At 33.2% G+C, this 20,667-nt stretch overlaps 1 protein-coding gene and 1 long non-coding RNA gene across 2 annotated transcripts in view; one reads left to right on the plus strand and one right to left on the minus strand.

Annotated features, from left to right (window-relative positions):
- ADGRV1 (adhesion G protein-coupled receptor V1) overlaps positions 1-20,667 on the plus strand; it is a 668,591-nt gene that overhangs the window by 296,181 nt on the left and 351,743 nt on the right. The gene's annotated exons all lie outside the window — the stretch shown is intronic.
- LOC116423428 overlaps positions 12,485-20,667 on the minus strand; it is a 44,418-nt gene continuing 36,235 nt past the window's right edge. The window contains exons 3-5 of the long non-coding RNA XR_004234041.1: positions 15,984-16,262; positions 14,591-14,713; positions 12,485-12,870 (exon numbers count right to left, since the gene is read on the minus strand). This is a non-coding gene — a long non-coding RNA (uncharacterized LOC116423428). The remainder of the gene's footprint in view (positions 12,871-14,590; positions 14,714-15,983; positions 16,263-20,667) is intronic.

Consider the following 20,667-nt stretch of genomic DNA (forward strand, 5'->3'; position numbering starts at 1 on the left):
TATAACTGAAGTTCCAGAAAGAGATTAGGCAAGGCTTTGTGTAGATTTGAGATCAGCAGTAGCTGATACTATTGATCTTTTTCTAATTTCTTGATACTTTCTCTTCCTTTGATACTAAAAATTTATAGTTCTACTTTTTTTGCTTTTTAGTCATTTCAGTTACATCTCTGTGGTCCCATTTGGGGTTTTCTTCACAAAGATATTGGAGTGGTTTGCCATTTCCTTCTCCATCTCATTTTACAGAAGAGAAAACTGAGGCAAATAGGGTTATGTGACTTGCCCAGGGTCACATGGCTAGTAAGTGTCTAAGGCCAAATTTGAACTCAGATCTTTTTGACTCCAGGCATTATACCATCTAGCTGCCCTGCTTCTCTATTGCCCCTTTACTTCTCCTCAATTTCCTCATTATCTGATTTAATTCAACAAGCATTTAACCATTAAAATGTACTAAACATCATGTTCATTAGAATATAATCTTGAGGACAGTAAATTTTTATCATTTTTGTGCCTGGAACATCATAAATGGTTGACAAATGTTTGCTGAATGCTAACTGTGTTAAGTGCTGGGATACAAAGGCAAAAATGAAACAATGCCTTCAAAAAATTTAGATTCTATTCATTCTCTCATGCCCTTAAATTTGGACATCTTTCATGACTTTTTTTATTGATTCTTTCCTTTTCTCTGAATTTATTCTTATGATTTTAGTCACATTCTCATCAGTTTCCAAATCTATGCCTCCAGTCCCATTCTCTCTCCAGAAATATGGTCCCATGTTTCTAATTGTTCTGTATGCCTCTGGCTATCCAGCATCTCAGATTCAGTAATTCCAAAAATGATTTCATCATTCTCAACTGCACCAATATCTTATAGCAATTTCATTGTATCTGTTATTGAAATCATGATAATCTCCGTCACTTATTAAAATTTCAGAGCCACCTTTGATTCTCATGTCTGATTTTTAACGACCATTCCATTGCTGTCCTATTATATTCTATTTCTACACTACTTCTTGGATCCATTCCTTCCTTTCCTTTTCCCACTTTTAGAAGTTCATGTCTTCTTCTAACTCTTCTTCTTCTTCTATTCCCTCACAAATACATTCTTCACACAAGTGATTATCATTTTCCTTACATATAACTCTAACATCATTCCTTCACTTCAAAACTTCCAGCAGCCCCATATTTTCACCAAAATTCTTATCCTAGCATTCAAAGTTCACTAAAATCTTCCTCCAAAGAACATTTTCAGATATATTACCTTACACTACCCTGCTTTGAATACTGTTTCATGAACATTGCTACTCAGTATCCACACATGTTATCCATGCCTAGGATGGATAATGCTACTTTCCTTCAAATCCCAACTAAGGTATAGTCTCTTCCATGAAACATTGTCTGATTCCTCCAGCTTAACTTGATCTCTTCCAATTCTAAGTTTTCCTATCATTTTGTTCATGAGAAATATCTAAATCTACCTATTTATCAATCCATTTAACTAGATTGTGAAGTTACAAATAGAGGATTTGCTATAAATGTAGATATATTACATATCTATAGATATGTATCTATAAATGCAACATGGAGATATAGATATAATACACATTTGTACATATATATTCATATATCTCTCATTAGATAGTAAGATCTTGAGGGAAGTGACTAATATATTTCATCTTTGTATCTCTAGCACATAATAGATAGAATAAAGGTAATCATGTCTAGTTTAAAGAACATTCTAATTCAAGTGAGAGAAACAAATGATTTTATATGTTCAAATCCTCAAGTGTGGTGCAGACTATAAGTTTATAGAGATTAAAACAATTAGAACCAATACGGAATCTGTTTAAATCACCCAAATTTCTACCACTTGAAAAATCTGGCTTATAAAAATGGTCTGGATTTTGTCAAATATAGGATACACATTCAAGACAGACATTTAAAGGAAGATAGAAACTAATTAAACTTTTGGAATAAAGAAGCAAACGTGAGATGAGATGTGAGCAATATCCTTAATTTTTTTTTCTCCTTTGCTAGGTAGCTTACTGATAACTGCCCTCAGTTCTCTTCCCAGAGCCACTACTAAATGAAATTCTTCTTGATATTACATAACAAGTAGACCAGAATTAGGTCAGTGTCAGTACATAAATAAAAGCAACTTACAAATAATAATAACAATAGCCACCTTACTGTGCCAGTAGTGTAAAGAAAATACTAACAAATCTCAGGTTATTCAGTCTTAGACAGTTTCTTTTCCTCTCTGAAAATTGTCTCTTCCAGATAAACTCAGTTGATTTTGTGTCTTGAAAAAGACAGATTTTAATGGTATCATTTTATAAATTCTTTCACTTCTCTACAAGTAATTCCTTTAAAAGTTTAAAAGTTTTGTTGGCTTTGATTCTCACAGTAGGATTTGAAATGTTGAGTCTGCAAGTAGAGTGGTACTCTAGGTGGGGTTATTATCATTTTATTTGGTGGGTATTTCATGAAGCCATCTTGATTTTAATAGGTAAACAAGATTTTACATTATATTTTTAACAATTACAAAATTGAAAAACCCCCAATCAAATACTAAATTGGAAATTCTAAAATTAAAAGGAGAAATTAAAAATATTGAAAGTAAAAAAACTATTGAACTAATTAATAAAACTAAGAGTTGGTTCTATGAAAAAGCCAATAAAATAGATAAGCCTTTGGTAAATCTGATTAGAAAAAGGAGGGAGGAAATGAAATTAGTAGTCTTAAAAATGAAAAGGAGAACTTTCCACCAATGAAGAGGAAATTAGAGAAATAATAAGGAGTTATTTTGCTCAACTTTATGCCAATAAATTTGATAACCTAAGTGAAATGGATGACTACCTCCAAAAATATAGACTTCCCAGACTAACAGAGGAAGAAGTAAATTGCTTGAATAGTCCCATTTCAGAAAAAGAAATAGAACAGGCAATTAAACAACTCCCTAAGAAAAAATCCCCAGGACCAGATGGATTTACATGTGAATTTTACCAAACATTTAAAGAACAACTGGCTCCAATGCTATATAAATTATTTGATAAAATAGGGAATGAAGGAGTCCTACCAAATTCCTTCTATGACACAGACATGGTACTGATACCTAAACCAGGTAGGCTGAAAACAGAGAAAGAAAATTATAGACCAATCTCCCTAATGAATATTGATGCTAAAATCTTAAATAAGATATTAGCAAAAAGACTACAGAAAATCATCTCCAAGATAATACACTATGATCAAGTAGGATTTATACCAGGAATGCAGGGCTGGTTCAATATTAGGAAAACTATCAATATAATTGGCCATGTTAATAATCAAATTAACAAAAACCATATGATCATCTCAATAGATGCAGAAAAAGCATTTGATAAAATCCAACATCCATTCCTATTAAAAACACTTGAGAGTATAGGAATAAATGGACTTTTCCTAAAATAATCAGCAGCATCTATTTAAAACCATCAGTAAGCATCATATGTAATGGAGACAAACTGCAACCATTCCCAATAAGATCTGGAGTGAAACAAGGTTGCCCACTATCACCGTTACTATTTAATATTGTATTAGAAACACTAGCTATAGCAATAAGAGCTGAGAAAAAGATTAAAGGAATAAGAATAGGCAATGAGGAAGCCAAATTATCACTCTTTGCTGATGACATGATGGTATACTTAGAGAACCCCAGAGATTCTGCTAAAAAGTTATTAGAAATAATCCACAACTTTAGCAAAGTTGCTGGTTATAAAATAAACCCACATAAGTCATCAGCATTCTTATATATCACTAACAAAATCCAACAGTCAGAGTTACAAAGAGAAATTCCATTTAAAGTAACTACTGATAATATAAAATATTTAGGAATCTATCTGCCAAGGGAAAATCAGAAACTTTATGAGCAAAATTACAGACCACTTTTCACACAAATTAAGTCTGATCTAACCAATTGGAAAAATATTAAATGCTCTTGGATAGGGAGCAAATATAATAAAGATGACAATATTACCTAAACTAATCTATTTATTTAGCCTATACCAATCAGAGTCCCAAAAACTATTTTAATGACCTAGAAAAAATAACAACAAAGTTCATATGGAAAAACAAAAGGTCAAAATTTCAAGGAATTAATGAAAAAAATCAAATGATGGTGGCTTAAGCTGTACCAGATCTAAAATTATATTATAGAGCAGCAGTTACCAAAACTATTTGGTATTGGCTAAGGAATAGATTAGTTGATCAGTGGAATAGATTAGGTTCAAGGGACAAAACAGTCAACAAATATAGCAACCTAGTCTTTGACAAACCCAAAGATCCAGCTTTTGGGATAAGAACTTACTGTTTGATAAAAATTGCTGGGAAAATTGGAAACTAATATGGCAGAAACTAGGCATTGATCCATACTTAACGCCGTACACCAAGATAAGGTCAAAATGGGTTCATGACCTAGGCATAAAGAATGAAATTATTAATAAATTAGAGGAACATAGGATAGTTTACCTCTCAGACCTGTGGAAGGGGAAGGTCTTTATGACCAAAGCAGAACTAGAGATCATTACTGATCACAAAATAGAAAATTTCGATTATACCAAACTGAAAAGTTTTTGTACAAACAAAACTAATGCAGACAAGATTAGAAGGGAAGCAATAAACTGGGAAAATATTTTTACAGTCAAAGGTTCTGATAAAGGTCTCATTTCCAAAATATATAGAGAATTAACTCTAATTTATAAAAAATCAAGCCATTCTCCAATTGAAAAATGGTCAAAGGATATGAACAGACAATTCTCAGATGAAGAAATTGAAACTATTTCTAGTCATATGAAAAGATGCTCCAAGTCATTATTAATCAGAGAAATGCCAATTAAGACAACTCTAAGATACCACTACGCACGTTTCAGATTGACTAAGATGACAGGAAAAAATAATGATGATTGTAGTAGGGGATGCGGGAAAACTAGGACATTGATGCATTGTTGGTAGAGCTGTGAACTAATCCAACCATTCTGGAGAGTAGTTTGGAACTATGCTCAAAAAGTTATCAAACTGTGCATACCCTTTGATCCAGCAGTGTTACTACTGGGATTATATCCCAAATCGATTATAAAGAAGGGAAAGGGACCTGTATGTGCATGAATGTTTGTGGCAGCCCTTTTTGTAGTGGCTAGAAACTGGAAACTGAATGGATATCCATCAGTTGGAGAATGGCTGAATAAATTGTGGTATATGAAAATTATGGAATATTACTGTTCTGTAAGAAATGACCAACAGGATGATTTCAGAAAGGCCTGGAGAGACTTACACGAACTGATGCTGAGTGAAATGAGCAGGACCAGGAGATCATTATATACTTCAACAACAATACTAGATGATGACCAGTTCTGATGGATCAGGCCATCCTCAGCAACGAGATCAACCAAATCATTTCTAATGGAGCAGTAATGAACTGAACTAGCTATGCCCAGAAAAATAACTCTGGGAGATGACTAAAAACCATTACATTAAATTCCCAATCCCTATATTTATGCACACATGCATTTTTGATTTCCTTCACAAACTAATTGTACAATAATTCAGAGTCTGATTCTTTTTGTACAGCAAAATAATGTTTTGGTCATGTATACTTATTGTGTATCTAAGTTATATTTTAATATATTTAACATCTACTGGTCATCCTGCCATCTAGGGAGGGTGGGGGTAAGAGGTGAAAAATTGGAACAAGAGGTTTGGCAATTGTTAATGCTGTAAAGTTACCCATGTATATATCCTGTAAATAAAAGGCTATTAAATAAAAAAAAAAAAAAAACCAATTACAAAATTGAAGAGCCTTTATAGAAGCCACCCATAATTGATGATTGATGGAACTTTATATATATAATTTAGATCCTATCTCAGTTCAACTCCCCCCCAAATGTTTTTAAAGCTGCCAGATATCACAAGGCCAATAGTAATTTTTATTTCTACCTAACTTAATTAACATGGGCACTGATAGTTTGTTAGAAAAAAAATTAAATGCCTGAGCTGAGGTTCCAGGAAGATTTGTACTTGCTCATTATTTCTGGCTTATTCAATTGGGGAAAAATACCAACTACAAATGAAACATCAATGACCTTCTTGGCCGGAAATAATAACCATGCTAAATCGACTTTCTTGTGGTAAATAGGCCCAATTATTTCATTATTAATGATATTGGTTAAGCACTCATTAAGTGTACCATCATTTAATGGGTTAGTGTCACTTGTAAACCTCAATTAGGAGTCACACTGTGGGTTTGTTTTTTTTGTTTTTTGTAATCTTGTACTTTTCCATATATGCCCATCCGGTCACATTGCCCATGTTCCTGACAGTTGAGAAACTTTTCAAGAGTAGTGGACTTTGGACAGCAGTTCACTGCAGGGGATGGAAATTGAGTAAATTATGCAGGGAAGGCATGCTTAGAATTCGGAAATAGGGCCCAGATGGCTTTACACAGCCCCTTTAAGATGGCAATGTTAATGAGTATTGTAGATGATGACATTAGAGGAGAAAAAAGAACAGTGTAGGAAAGAAGGGAAAATTTTCTGATTCCCTTTTTGAAATGAGTAAGAAAACATTAAACCATTAGAACTTCTGAAATTCAAGCATTAAATATTATGTGGAAAATATATATTAAATATCCAAGGAAGTTGAGGCTTTAATGTGTTTCTTAATATATCAATTAGCTATTTTCTTTATTCCTATCTTTTATTAAATTTGTATCTATCTAATCATTGTTGTAATTATGTTGTTATGACTAATAAAAAAGACAGATTTTTCTTTTTATCAAGGATAATTTTTCCACAACTTTACATTGAACACGTTTTTTTTGTTGCATTCTTTAAATATAGACATCTGGTAATTGGACTTCATCTTGTATCTTCCTGGAGTTTTAAAATAAGCTTTTAAAGATAGAAACCCTGTAGAATGGGAATTCTGTGCTGTTGGTCAGAGGAAATGAATTCATTGTTTACCTGCTTAGACATATCAAAGATCCTTGTCATGTTGGAACCTTGACATCTGGAGAGAGGCACTTTATTTTTCTCAAAGAACTAATGGGTGGGGGTCAAGGCCTTGGCAGATGAAAAATCATAAACCCCAAAGAGGTACACAGATCTTTTATCACAATTAACAAGAATCTTTTATATATTAAATAGTATATATTGCAATATTTTAATCTAAAACCATAGAATGTGATCTTATAAATTATTCTAATGACATTTAGATAATTATGATTAAAATTCTCATTTTGTAAAATGACCTACAGTGTAGGTCTTTTTTTTTCATTCATCATAAGCTTGCTTTTTTTTTTTTATCATAAGCTTGCTTCTTGCAACTTGAACTACCAATACCATGTTTTGAAATTATGATAGCAGCATTTTAATTGTTTTGTTTCCATTAAAATAGCAATTCAGGAACAAATCAAATCTGATCACCATTTTGATCACATTAGGAGTTTTAGTACCACTATCCTAATAGTTTTTGTATAAGATAATAGTGACCTTGATCATTTCCAAAGATCTTGACTTTCCAGTAGAGTCACTCCTTTGTGTTAAAGTATAATCTTCCAGAAACCCCTCTTCTGCAGGGAAATTTTAGAAGAGATTTGGAAGGGTACTGAAAAACATTAAATGAGTTTTCCAGGATTTTATAGCCAATTTGTGTCAACCAGGTCTTCCTTAAGTCTAGTCCTCTAATCACTATATTAGACATTATCTTGAACATTAAATACCTATTTATGAACTGTAGCTACAAGTCAGAGAAGAAAAAAGGAGTGGGAGGGTCTCATATTTACCCACTGCATCCATTTCCATGTTACTTTGAATTTGTTTCTTGAATTGTCTAGCTCAAGCCCTAGTGTACTGAGATATAGATCTAATACGTTTTGAAGAAATGTTCAGGTTGAATTTTTGTAGTGGAGATGGGTTTCTTTGATAGGAGCCTAACATGGAAATATTGGGTTTATCTTGCTACAGGTATCTTGCAGATGGTTTGGCTTATCATAGACTTGTTAGTTAGTGCTATTATTTTTGAAGATGACAGTAATTGTGGTAGCTTTCTGCTTCTGATTGTGGTACTGAAATTTCTGTGATTCATTTTTAAGTCCCTTTGATAATGGATAGAGCAGCATAAAGTAAGAAATAGAATTGTTTTGAGGTAATCTCTAAAAATTTACTTGACTTTGCAAGGACAGACTCAATATGTATGGTTTCAAATGTTCCTATTTGTATTCATTTTAAAATTTTGCCTTCTCTTTCTCTCATACTTCATTTCTGATATTTGTATATGCAGTTTACATAGCGTATTTAGTAGTGTTAAATGTCTATGAGAAGCATTATGCAGAATGGCTAGAGAGCCAGCCTTGGGATCAGAAAGACTTGAATTCTAATCTCATCTCTAACACATTCTGTCTGTGTAACTTTTATCACAAAATTATTCAATCATGGTAAACTCCTTCAGATTATAAGCTGCAAAAACAGTTGCTAATCTACATTGGTATGAGGAAATTCTTAATCAGGAATTTCCAATTGGAGTGAAATCATAGTTTGAGGACAAAAAAATGGCTTTCTTTATTCAGCTGAAAAATTTACAATGGCATTTTTGTATTGTATGTAGATGAGATAGTGATTATTAAAATCTTACAAAGCTACAACATCCAAATGCTTGAATTAATTTTTATTGGTAAGATATTTAAATTTCTCCAGTGGAAAAAATGCTAAAAAATTATCATTTACTTGAAAAGTATTAATTGCAGAGTGCTGAGAAAGTTGTGTACCACAAAATATCTTCCCCATTGGCCTACTTAATGCTAATTAAATTCCAGCCCCAATGTGCCTTTCTTCTGTGTTTAGCATTTTCCTTTACTTGGGATTCTTAGAGCAAATGTTGTTGTTCAGTGGTTTCAGTCATGTCTGCTTCTTTATGACCCCATTTAAGGTTTTCTTGGCAAAGATCCTGGAATAGTTTGGCATTTATGTCACCAGCTTTTTTTTTTTTTTTTTTTTACAGATGAGGAAACTGAGGCAAATAGGGTGAAGTGACTTGCTATGAGTCACACAGCTAGTCAGGGCCTGAGGCCAGGTTTGGACTTAAGTCCTACTGATTCCAGGCTTGCCCGATGTACTACTTAGCTGCCTCATGCCTTGTCACTAATATCTTAATATTAATTACTTTTATCCAATTTCTTTCACCTTAAAAGTGATACTAGTAGAGGGAATGATAGCACTGAGTAACTATGAGGATGAAATAAGTCCAAGGAATTCCATGGAAAGAACACTTGCTCTCAAGTCAAAGAATCTTGGCTCAAATCTTGCTTTTGAAAGTTCCTGCCTATAAAACCTTTGGCAAATGACTTAAACTTTTTCATCTATAATTTCCTCATCTGTAAAAATGAGGGGTTTGGACTGTTTGGTTTTTGAAGTACCTTCCCACTTAAATCTGTTATTCTGTGGCAAACTATGGGAATGGTACCAGAAGGGAGGAGGAGGTTGACAAGTGACAATCATCACTGGCTTAGATTGCAATGAGATAAGGCCAAGTTAATTAAAATCACTTTTCTTGATACATAATCTTTCTCAGCATTTCACTTGAACAAATAAAGTGTGCACCTCATTTTTTTTCTTAATAAAAGGGTTTTAATCATGCTTATAGAAACTTATCTGAGACAATTTAAAAAACAACCTGAATTCATTAAATCAGAAATACTCCAAGAAATGTAGGAATTTGCTAGTGTTTCAGAATGAGAGCAACATGGAAAAATAGCTATAAAATCTAAGCAATTGTGGATGAATGAATTAGCTACTGAGTTGGAAGGTGTTTTCCCCTCTGATTAATGATTTAAAGTGACAATGATATGGGTGCCAGCATTCCCAGAATTTCAGACCAAAATGGGTAAAGCTGCTTTGGTGTCCAATTTGGTCTGATAGGGATGTTAGCTATAAATTCTAATTCAGGAAATTTCATTGACCTTACCTATGTTTCTTTATGCAGAGTTTGTTTTGGCTTGGTCTAAAAACCTTAATTTGAAGCCTCCTTTAAAGGCATAGCAATTTCATTTTTTTCCACTCTTTAGGAGTGGGTACTATATGCACACAGGACAATTCAATCTTGAGAAATTTTGTTGAAGTGGAAGGCACAAACTTTTCCTCCTCATATATGTAAATTTTGGCATTCCTCTATTGAGGATATCTATTACTTTAAAACTTGTATATTTTGAGGTCAGGTTAGTTAGAGCAGAATAATTTGTATTCCCAGAGTAACACCATTTATATTTCATTTAGCACTTGAGAAAGTGCTAAAGAACATCATGAAATTACTTGCCTTTTAAAAATATTAGCAAAAGGGACAATCAGGGAATATCTTAGAGTACTTTATTGAAACTAAAATTGTACATAATTTTGTACATAATTTTGCACATTTAGAAGTCAACAAGAATGACATGAAAATATATTAAAACTTGTATAAGTATGTATTTGAGGCCCTTTGAAGGCAATTATTTAAATGATTCATTTACCAATAAATAGCAAATAACATGTAACTGAGGAGAGGCATTGCCACATAGTAGGTGAGAGCTGACCTCAGAATTAGTAAGACATTGGGTTCAAGTCATACTTCTGAAATATAATGGCTGTTTGAGCAACTTAGTTTAACTTAACCTCTCAATCCCCTAGACAGCTCTGTAAAACTATAATTTGTAGTTTAATTGCATTGATATAGAAGTTTCTTCTCTGGGAGTTCCTTATACCAACCAATGAAATTATAGTTTGGATTTAAAATAAAAAGAGATTACTTATGTTGGGTAGTATATGCATTTCTATAACACATATAGATATGCTTCATCAACTTTTGCATTAATTCTTTGTTAACTTTTTGTACTTTTCTCCATTTTTTACTTTTTTAAAAAACTTTTTTTTTTGTTAATCAGTACAAATATTGAGTAACATACTGATATTGGCTCAATTTTTACAAACCCTTTGTAACATGTGGCTCCATTACCTTACATGAACCCTCGTATCTCACTTTTCTAATATTCTTTCAAAATGTGTAGTACTAAAATTTGAAAATTATGATTCTTGCTGCTTTAGTATGATATTTTGCCCCTAATTAAATTCATGATTCAGCTAAACTCACTACTAGCTACATGCTGAATGTAGAATCACATCTCTGATTATACCCTCACATGAATCATTTGTCTTTTGTACAAGGTGTGCCCATTGTGGAAAAGAGATCATAACAAGGCTCACTGTATTAGTGCCAGTGAGTCTTTTCAAAAGAAGTTACCACACCCAGACCCAAAGCATTTTCAAACCACCAAGATTAATAGTAATGAACCTGTAGTGTACCCGCATTTATTTATCCAGCCTGTTGCCATGTGATTTAGCATTTCAACCATGCTGGCAACAGACCTAATGCCAGGTACTTATGTTAACTTGAAATAATTTCAGTCATACAACATAATGTATAGTAGATAGAAAAGTGGCCTTGAAGTCTGAAAAACTTCAGAGATCCCCCTTTGACCCAGTGTACCTGTGTGATCCTGGGAAAATAACTTGCCCTCTTGGTGCTCCCAGACAGCTCTTATAAGATTATTTACATTGGTAGAGGGAGTTTTCCTAAATAAAGATTCCTATGATGGTGAAATCCCAAATCCAATAAAAACAGAAACAATAATAACAATAAAAAACAAATCTTTGAGACAGTCTTATTAGCCCAAAGTAAGTAATGATCAGCCATCAGTGAGCAGCTCTCTCCTCTCTTTAGACGCTCTGCTTCTAAGACTCAGAAGGAGGCAGAAGGAGGGTTTGTTCATCCAGATTGTTATTACTCACCATAAGCTCCTGTATGAGAAATTGAAGTTTCTTATTCTTATTTCTGTTTCTTGTAGTTCTGCTGAGATCCCAGCCGATGAAATTCATCACAAATTACATTTGCTGCCTCTCCTGCTGGTTTCTTCTGTAGTTTTGATGCTTTTATCAGCTTCCAGCAGATGGTGCTCATTCCCTTTCTCAGGGGACCAATTTGTTAACAGCTGACCCATACAGTAGATGTATATACCAGAGGACCTCTGTTCAGGCTTCTTTTCCAGTCCCTATAGACTTACTCTTTACACATGAGGACTTTTTAGGTCTATAAGTCCATTCTCCTGAACCTTACAAGCATAGCTCATAGTAGCTTATTGCCACTTACATTCTCTAAGCACCACTTGTATTAGATTCAGTTTAGAATTCTGTTTCCATAAACTATCACCATGTCTGTTGCTTATTGATTTTTTAAAAAAAATTGTTCAGTAGAGCCAATGTAGCCTGAGACTAGCTATGTTATTAACCACAACAAAATTTCAACTCAACAAGATCACTCATAATTCCATAACAGATTTGGACATAGAGGTAACTATTCAGCACTCCATTGAGTATCAATATCAAATGAGACATGAAACAGAGAAGCATGTTTACCAAAGATGCTACCAATGAAATGAAGAATTCCTGCATCCTCCAAATAAAGCCAGGGCTGTGTCTGTATTAATTATGCTTAGATCTAAGAGAACTTCATAGAGCTACATGGAGTATTGTATGACAGTGAAGATGTCACAGGGTGGGTTTGGATTTCTAGACTACAGCATACACACATGGCTAAATATATACATAAGTACATGCATGTGTATTTGCAGGTATATATGTGCACATGTATATACCCAAGTGTGCATGTATATTTGTATAACTGCAATAATATGCACACTCATGTATGCATACATATATACATATGAATGATAGTCTTCTGATCCAAAATGGAATATATCTGTCAATGGAAGTTAAAAACAGTTGTCTGGCATCTTGAAACCCAAAGTCCTGTAAACTGAAAAGGAAGATTAAGAAAATGAAAAAATAGTTAACCTAAAAATATGTTTATTTACATATAAGATAATAGAGATGCCTAAAAATTCACAGAAGACAAAATTTAAGAACATAACCAGTAAATTGTATAATCTGTTATGGTCATGCGGAGGTATAATTAACAATTTCCCCACTCTAGATAAGTGTCAAAAGTGCTTGCCTGAGGCAAGCAACATACAAAGACACTTTGAAAAGCCATGGGGTTGGGGTGGGAGAGTAGTACAGTGTCAGTCCAAGTAGGGGAGGTCATTACTTAAGGAAGCATATGCTGACTTGTATCTTCCAATTTTAACTAATAATTCATGATAATTATTTGCTCCCTCCATTTTCTTACTCCGCATTGCTTTTCTGATAAAAATGATCTCAAAGTTTCAAATCAATGGATAGTAGTAGCTGCTTTACAAAGACTTGAGCAACTTTGGCTTATGTATTTCTAGGCATTGAGCTAGTGACTATGATGCAAATCAAAGAACATACTATATGATTTTTGCCATTCTGTCTAGGTAGGAAGCCAAAGTATACCAAGAAAATGACCAATGTAGTAGTGATTATAATAGTGATAATCTTATTATAAAAATCTCCAAAATAATTTCCTTTTATAAGTATCAGTATTTTGAACAATGTGACAATGCAAAGAACATCAAACAATGGAGAGATGAATGTGTTGGAAAACAAAAACAGAAGAGGTGGATCTTGAGGTCCACTCTTTAAGGACAGCTAGGATTTGAATAGGGAAAGGGACAGAGGAGAGGGAGTATGTGGAAATAGGAGAAACATCAGAAATACCAGTATCATGATGGTAGAAACAAACATAATATATACAACAGTCAAAAACTTAACCAAAGAGAAAAGAGTTCATGTTGAAGAAAAATGGGGAAAGGGTTGGGTGCTTATATAAGATGGGACTGATTATGGAAGGAGGGCCTTGAACAAGAAGTTCAAACTTGATTCACAAAATAATAGGGACCTCTCTTGAGCTTTAATGAAATGGGCGTTTTAGGAAGATTAGTCTGGCAAGCATGAGTGCAGGATGGATTAGAGTGCAGACATTAGAGTCAGACGCCTCTTGAAATGACTGAAGTATGACGTGAGGAAGGCTAGAGAAAGGACTGAATCTAAGAGAAAATTCAGTAAAGACTTGGTGACAGATTGGATACAGGTAAAGGGGAGGAGGGAGGAATCCAAGGTGACCGAGTTTCTTATTTACCTGAGAGATCTGAAAAATGGTGTTATCAGTGACGCTTTAACCAATAAATAAAGGAAATCTGTCTAGATAATATGCTTTGTACCCTAACCTTTTCCTTTCCAAGCCTCACATTTATGCTTTTATTTGTATTACATTGTATTTGTTTTACAATTTTAATTTTAGATTATAGACTTTTTATTGTGTTATAGCCAAGAACACAGTTTATGACTGATTCTTTCACATTTGGATAAAAAAGCAAGGAGTGACTAGATGGAACAGTGAATAGAGCACCAGTTAGGAGCAAGACAAAATATGTCTTAGTATCCTATGGTTCAAAAAGGTACAATTCAAAATTTGACTAGCAAATTGCAATGCTTATGTGAAAAAATTTTATTTCAAGTTTAAAAAGCAATAGATCCCATCCTATGTGGTACTTAGGTAAAAGTTATAGGCCATTTCATAATTAGCATCTTGACATTATCATTTGCATTCTTACCTATTTCAGGAAATTTCCAGTTGTAGGATGCCTCAAGCACCTGCCTTATTGCTGTTGCTAAAGTCAGGAGGTTTCACCTCAAACACTTAATCTGTCCTGGCTGTGTCACCCTGGACAGGTCACCTTAGAGGGAAAAAAAAAGCAGAGTTGAGGCCATAATTGTGGAATTAGAGTTGGGTATAAACCAGAAGGAAACTATCAAACGTGAAAGTTACTTTAGTTCCTATCATCAAGTATGGTAATTTGTTCTTGAGCCTATCAACTAATTTTGTCCAACTTTGGTGTTTTCTCACTTAAAATGTGTGTGTGTGTGTGTGTGTGTGTCTGAGAGAGAGAGAGAGAGAGAGAGAGAGAGAGAGAGAGGGAAGGAGGGAGAGAGATTTATGCTATTAGATAGCTTCATGTTCTTTCCTTTGGCCTAAAGGCTTACTATCTGACATGGACCACTGCACAGTGACACTAAGGACAATTAGTGCCTAAGAGTACTCAAAAGTAGCTCGTACTATTAGCCAAGATACTTGGATAGACAAAAGGAATCAAGTTTCAATAACTGAGGCCAACATTTTTCTAGACTTCTTAGTAATTAAACTCTTTGGGAAAGATCATATTATTGCTATAAAATTTAATTTAAGGATTTTATATTTGGTAATATAGAATGATGATTATATTTGGTAATATAAAATTTAAAGATTTCTCCATTTTTTTTAACTCAACATGACTTTCGGATATGCATTGACATTTAGTTAATGCTTGTGGGATTTTGTTGGCTTTCTTTACCCCCTCAATTATGTTTCCAGCTCTCTTTTCTCCTATCCAGTATCCTAACCAATATCAATGTGAAAAAACAAAGTATCTTGTGGGACCTGGACATAAAACAAGTACATGGGAGAAAAATAAAAAACCAAAAATATGGGTGGTAAAACCTCTTCAGGTTTCTACTCTTAAAATAGCTACTTGACATTTCTTTTCATTTTAGAAGATGGATTGTCAGTTTTTCTTAAGAGTAATGTTTAAAAGCAATAAAATAAACATATTTTTCATGCATATATTTCTCCTCCCCCCAAAAGGGAAAGTTATCAGTTTCCACTCCAAAAAAGAATAGTGTTATTATACTAGGTCTTAATAAAGACAAGCCTAGAAATAATAATTGTATTTTAATAAATCATCATATCAGTCCAAAAAAATAGAAATTTCAGAGGAGCAAGACAATATATATCTTAGTATCCTATGGTTCAAAAAGATACAATTCAAAATTTGACTAGCAGATTGCAATGCTTGTGTGAAAAAATTTTATTTCAAGTTTAAAAAGCAATAGATCCCATCCTATGTGGTACTTAGGTAAAAGTTATAGACCATTTCATAATTAGCATCTTGACATTATTTGCATTCTTACCTATTTAAGGAAATTTCCAGTTGTAGGATGCCTCATGCACCTGCCTTATTGCTGTTGCTCTAAGTTCAAGTCCATTCTCGATGCTGTGTGAATTTGCTGAGCTGCACTCCAGTTTTGTATATAGTGTTTGTGGCAGCTATTCTTATTTCATTGTCTGAGAGAGGCAGTCAGTGGTGCAATGTATATATAGCATTAGGCCCGGAGTCAGAAAGAGCTGAGTTAAAATTTGGTTTCAGACACAGCAAGGTTCTTAACCTCTGTATACCATAGATTCCTCAACTGTAAATTGAGAATAATAAAAACACCTTATTACCAGGATTGTTGTGAAGATGAAATGAGGTAATATTTGTAAAGTGTTTAGGACAGTAATACATAGTAGGTGCTGTTATTTTCTTAGAAAATACTATTACTTTGATCTAATTAAGTTTATTAGGACTGCTAGATGGCTCAATGGATAGAGTGCTGTTCTTCACAGATGACATTCCATTTTTCATCTCCATTCCTTTGTATGGGCTATAAACTCTGCCCAGAATATATTCCTTACAGTCTTAAAATCCCTAGTTCCCTTTAAAGAAAGGAATCCTAGTTCCTTCAGAAGTTATCTTCTATATGAGACTTTTCTGATTTCCCTGGCTGCTTGAACCTTTCCCTGAATTAACTTGTATTTATTTGGTATGGAAAAATAGAGAGATGGATAGATGATGAATAGATAGATAAATGATTTGATTCAATAAACATTTATTTACCATATGTCTTTTTTTCATGCTAAGCACTGGAGAAACAGATAAGAAAAATAAAAGACAGAATCTGCCCTCAAAGAGCTTACAGTCTAATGGACAGAGACTCTATGCAAAAAGAAAATTGAAAGGGGGCTGAAAATATAATATTCTCCACCAGGGGCATAGTAGGAAATAGCTAAGCTATAAGCCCCTTTTAAATGGAAACTTTAGGAGGAGGTTTTATGCTCCATCTTCCAGTCTTCCAATCAGAGGGGCAGATGCTGCTAAGAATACTGATGTGGTATAAGTACCAGAGCTGAGGCACTCTCTTAAATAATGAATTGCCTCATCATAATGATGGAGTTAATAGACCCAACCAATAAGAAAGGAGAGAGGGAGACAGGGAAAGAAATATTGTCACTCCGATAGGAGTAAAATCCTTAAGAAAAGGACTTTCATTTTTTTATTTATCTTCAGTGCTTAGCACAGTGGTTGATGCATGCAAGTACTTAATATGTGCTTATTGATTGATTTGCTAATGCATTTCATATAGTTAAACTTTTAATCAAATTGGAAGACCAGCTATTCCCCAAAGTTGCCCTACAACATTGTATCACCTATATGCATTTCTGTGGACCTTTTTTCTATTTCTGAAATATGTTCCCTTAACCTCTCTCCATATTGAAATCCTGTTCTTATAAGGTCTAACTCAAATATCTCTCTCCCTCCTGAACTCATTTCTGATCTTCCTTGTTTTCTTAGTTTTTCCACAGAAAAACTTGACCTATATTGTGGCCTTTGCCTTTATCATCTTCTGCCATATATTATACTTAATTCTGTACTGCTTGCAAATAAAGACATCACTCTCCTGAGGTTACTGGTCTTCTTCAAGGAAGAAAGAAGAAAGAACAATAATACAATTCTATGCATTTGTAGCTCTTTCTTCAGACACCAGTCCCTGAATTATACTTTGAGGTCAGAGATTAAATAACTGGTCCTCTATATTCTTAATGGCAAACACAATACCTCTCATGCTGTAAATTCTTAAAAGATCATTGTTAATTTAAATCTTGGATAATCATTTTATTATACAATCTAACTGGTAAGACATCCCTCCCACCTTTATGACCCATATCACTTTGATATCATGCCAAATCACTGGCAAAAATACCAAATAGAGGAAGACATTCAAATAGAAAGTGATGACCTAATCTCTAGCAAACTGACACTGGACTGATCACTTTGGAATTACAAAGTTCAACTGGATCAAAATATTCCTAACTACATTATGTAATCTATATTTTTCCTTTTCATTCACAAGGATATTGTGAGAAAATTTGTTAAATGTCTCTCCAAAATAAAGGTTTATGGCTTCTACAATATGCCCTGAAACTACTAGTTCTAAAATTTTGTCAAAAGGGGAAGCTAGATTAATTTGTCATAGCCTTTTGTTGTGGGTTTATGTTGGCTTTTAGGGCTTGTAGCTCCTCTATGTACTCATTAAACACACACTTAATAAAGTTTTCTAGAATTTATCTGGGGATCATTGTCAAATTCAGCAGTCTAAATTCACCCTCTCTGATTTCCCTTTAAAAATTTGACACAATTTTAAAAAAGAATCCTATGAAAACTGTCTTATTCTTCATTATGCACATTTCATTCAAAGATTATATTTCATTGCAATTCAGCATCAATTATGAATTTTCTGTTAATTTTTTACAAAGAGAAGTGGGGAATTCTACATATGTAGAATATTGCAAATCTTTTCAGAATAAGTCAGTACATTATTTTTACTTAATTGTTTTACTTCATTAAAAGTGACTTTTCATGGAGTAATATTAATCTGTAAATGTTTATAATATAAAAACAAAATATGTCAGTAGCATTTAGTTCCCCCCCCCCAAAAAAAAAAAAAAAGAAAAGAGAGGAAAAGAAACTTGTTTTCTGTGTATAAGTCAGTTAGGTAAGTGGCATAATCAGAAAAATGAAAATTGTTCCTACCTTCAAGGAGCTTATAATTATTAATGTCTCAAATGTCTATCATTCTTATACCAATGTTCTTAATTATTAAATCATTAAAGATAGTGACTGTTTCCTAAATATAATACATTTTCTTTTTATATATTTTCAGGGAGGATAACATCAACTTATGCATAGAACATTTATGTAGTAAAGTAAAAGTACAGGTTCATAGCTGTTATTATGGTATATGGCATACAGTATATGAAAAATGAATGCTTCTTGAATATCTGATGTTTTGTGACTGCCATTTCATGATAATAATATAACCCATGATTAACTCATCCTTAAATGCTTTATTCATATCCTTTTAAAGTCTATATCAATTGGCAAATTTCTTATAAATTTACCTAGTTCACTTTTTTTCTTCCTCTTTACCATTATTCAATATTGCATGTCCACAATGCAATTTTTTTTGTCTCATGTGACTTTGATCAAATCCAGAACTTCCACAGGTCTCAATTTTCTCACTTGTAAAATGTGAGAGTTGAGCTAAATAACTTCTTAGGAGTTAAGCTAAATGTAATTTTCCAGTTCTAAATTTCTGAAACCCTGATTCATTTTTCTTGAACCATATTTCCCTCATTAGTTACAAAATTTTTAATACTATGTGTATATGTATGTATATATATATATGTGTGTGTATACACAGAGACATGTACGTGCATATACACAACTATATTTTATCAATGAACATTTTGAAAATTTTTTAGTTCACGGTATACATTTCCTAGTTTATTATATATATTTGGCATTGACCAGCATTTGACTCCTTGAATGAAATAAAGGTCACTTTTTCCTCAAGATACACCAAGTACTTCCTCTTAATATTAGTCCAAAGTAGGTTTTATCCACTTTCTATGCTTTCCAAAAGGAAATTTTCATCATAGATAGTTAAAAATTCATCAGATCCTCTGCTTTCAGAAAACTGAGGAATTGTCCTCCCAGGAAATGTTCCGGGAGTTGAAATCCCCATCAGATTTAGAAGAAATCTCATCAGCCATCTATTCCAACCGATAACTGGAGAGAATTCCTTCTGCAACATAATCACTAGGAGTCCATTCAACTTTGTTGGAAGAGTTTCTACCTTCCAACATAGTCTTTTTCACTTTTGGAAAGTTCTGACTGATAGGAATTTTTTTTCATATGAAGCTAAAATTTTCCTCTTAGCAGTTGCCACCTATTATCCCTATTTTCTGCTCTCTGGGAGCAACAGGATAAGTCTATTACTCCTTTCACACATCAGCCCATCACATCCTTGAAAATAGTTATTAAGAACTTTTCACACACACATGCATTTCCCAAGTTTTCTCTTCCACTAAATCTTACCTTTTTCTTCAATCTTTCCTTATATAATTTTAAGTTACAGCCTTTCACACACATTCCTCTTGAAATTCTAGTGTATAAATGTGTATCTGAAAATGTGACACCCATGATTCAAGAAACAGCTTCAAATGTGGTTTAACCAGAACAGGGTAGAATGTTGTTGTTACCTATTTATTTCTGGAAATTGTGCCTCTTTTTAATACATTCCAAGATGGAACTGATTTTCTTGGTTATCATATTATACTATTGACTCAGGTTGATTTGCTCTCATTTGCATTTCTCTTATTAATGATTTGGAGCATTTTTCACATAGTTTGGAATTCTGCTCTTAAGAATAGTCTGGAGGGTTTTTTTTTTTTTTTTGGCTATTTATCAACTGAGAAATAGTTTGTTTTCTTACGAATTTTATTCTGTTTTATATATATTTATGTGTATATATGTATATATGCTCAAATATGCATATATACATATATATATATACACACATTTATCTTAAAAATTAGACCTTTATTAGAAAAATTTGCTACAAAGATTTTTCTCTATTTACCTGCTTCCCTTTGGATCTTGCAGTTTCTGAAAAAAAATTTTTTTTTAGTTTTATATAAACTAAACTGAATCAT

The sequence above is a fragment of the Sarcophilus harrisii genome, chromosome 1 (genome assembly GCF_902635505.1).
Source record: "Sarcophilus harrisii chromosome 1, mSarHar1.11, whole genome shotgun sequence".
Classification (NCBI taxonomy): domain Eukaryota; kingdom Metazoa; phylum Chordata; class Mammalia; order Dasyuromorphia; family Dasyuridae; genus Sarcophilus; species Sarcophilus harrisii.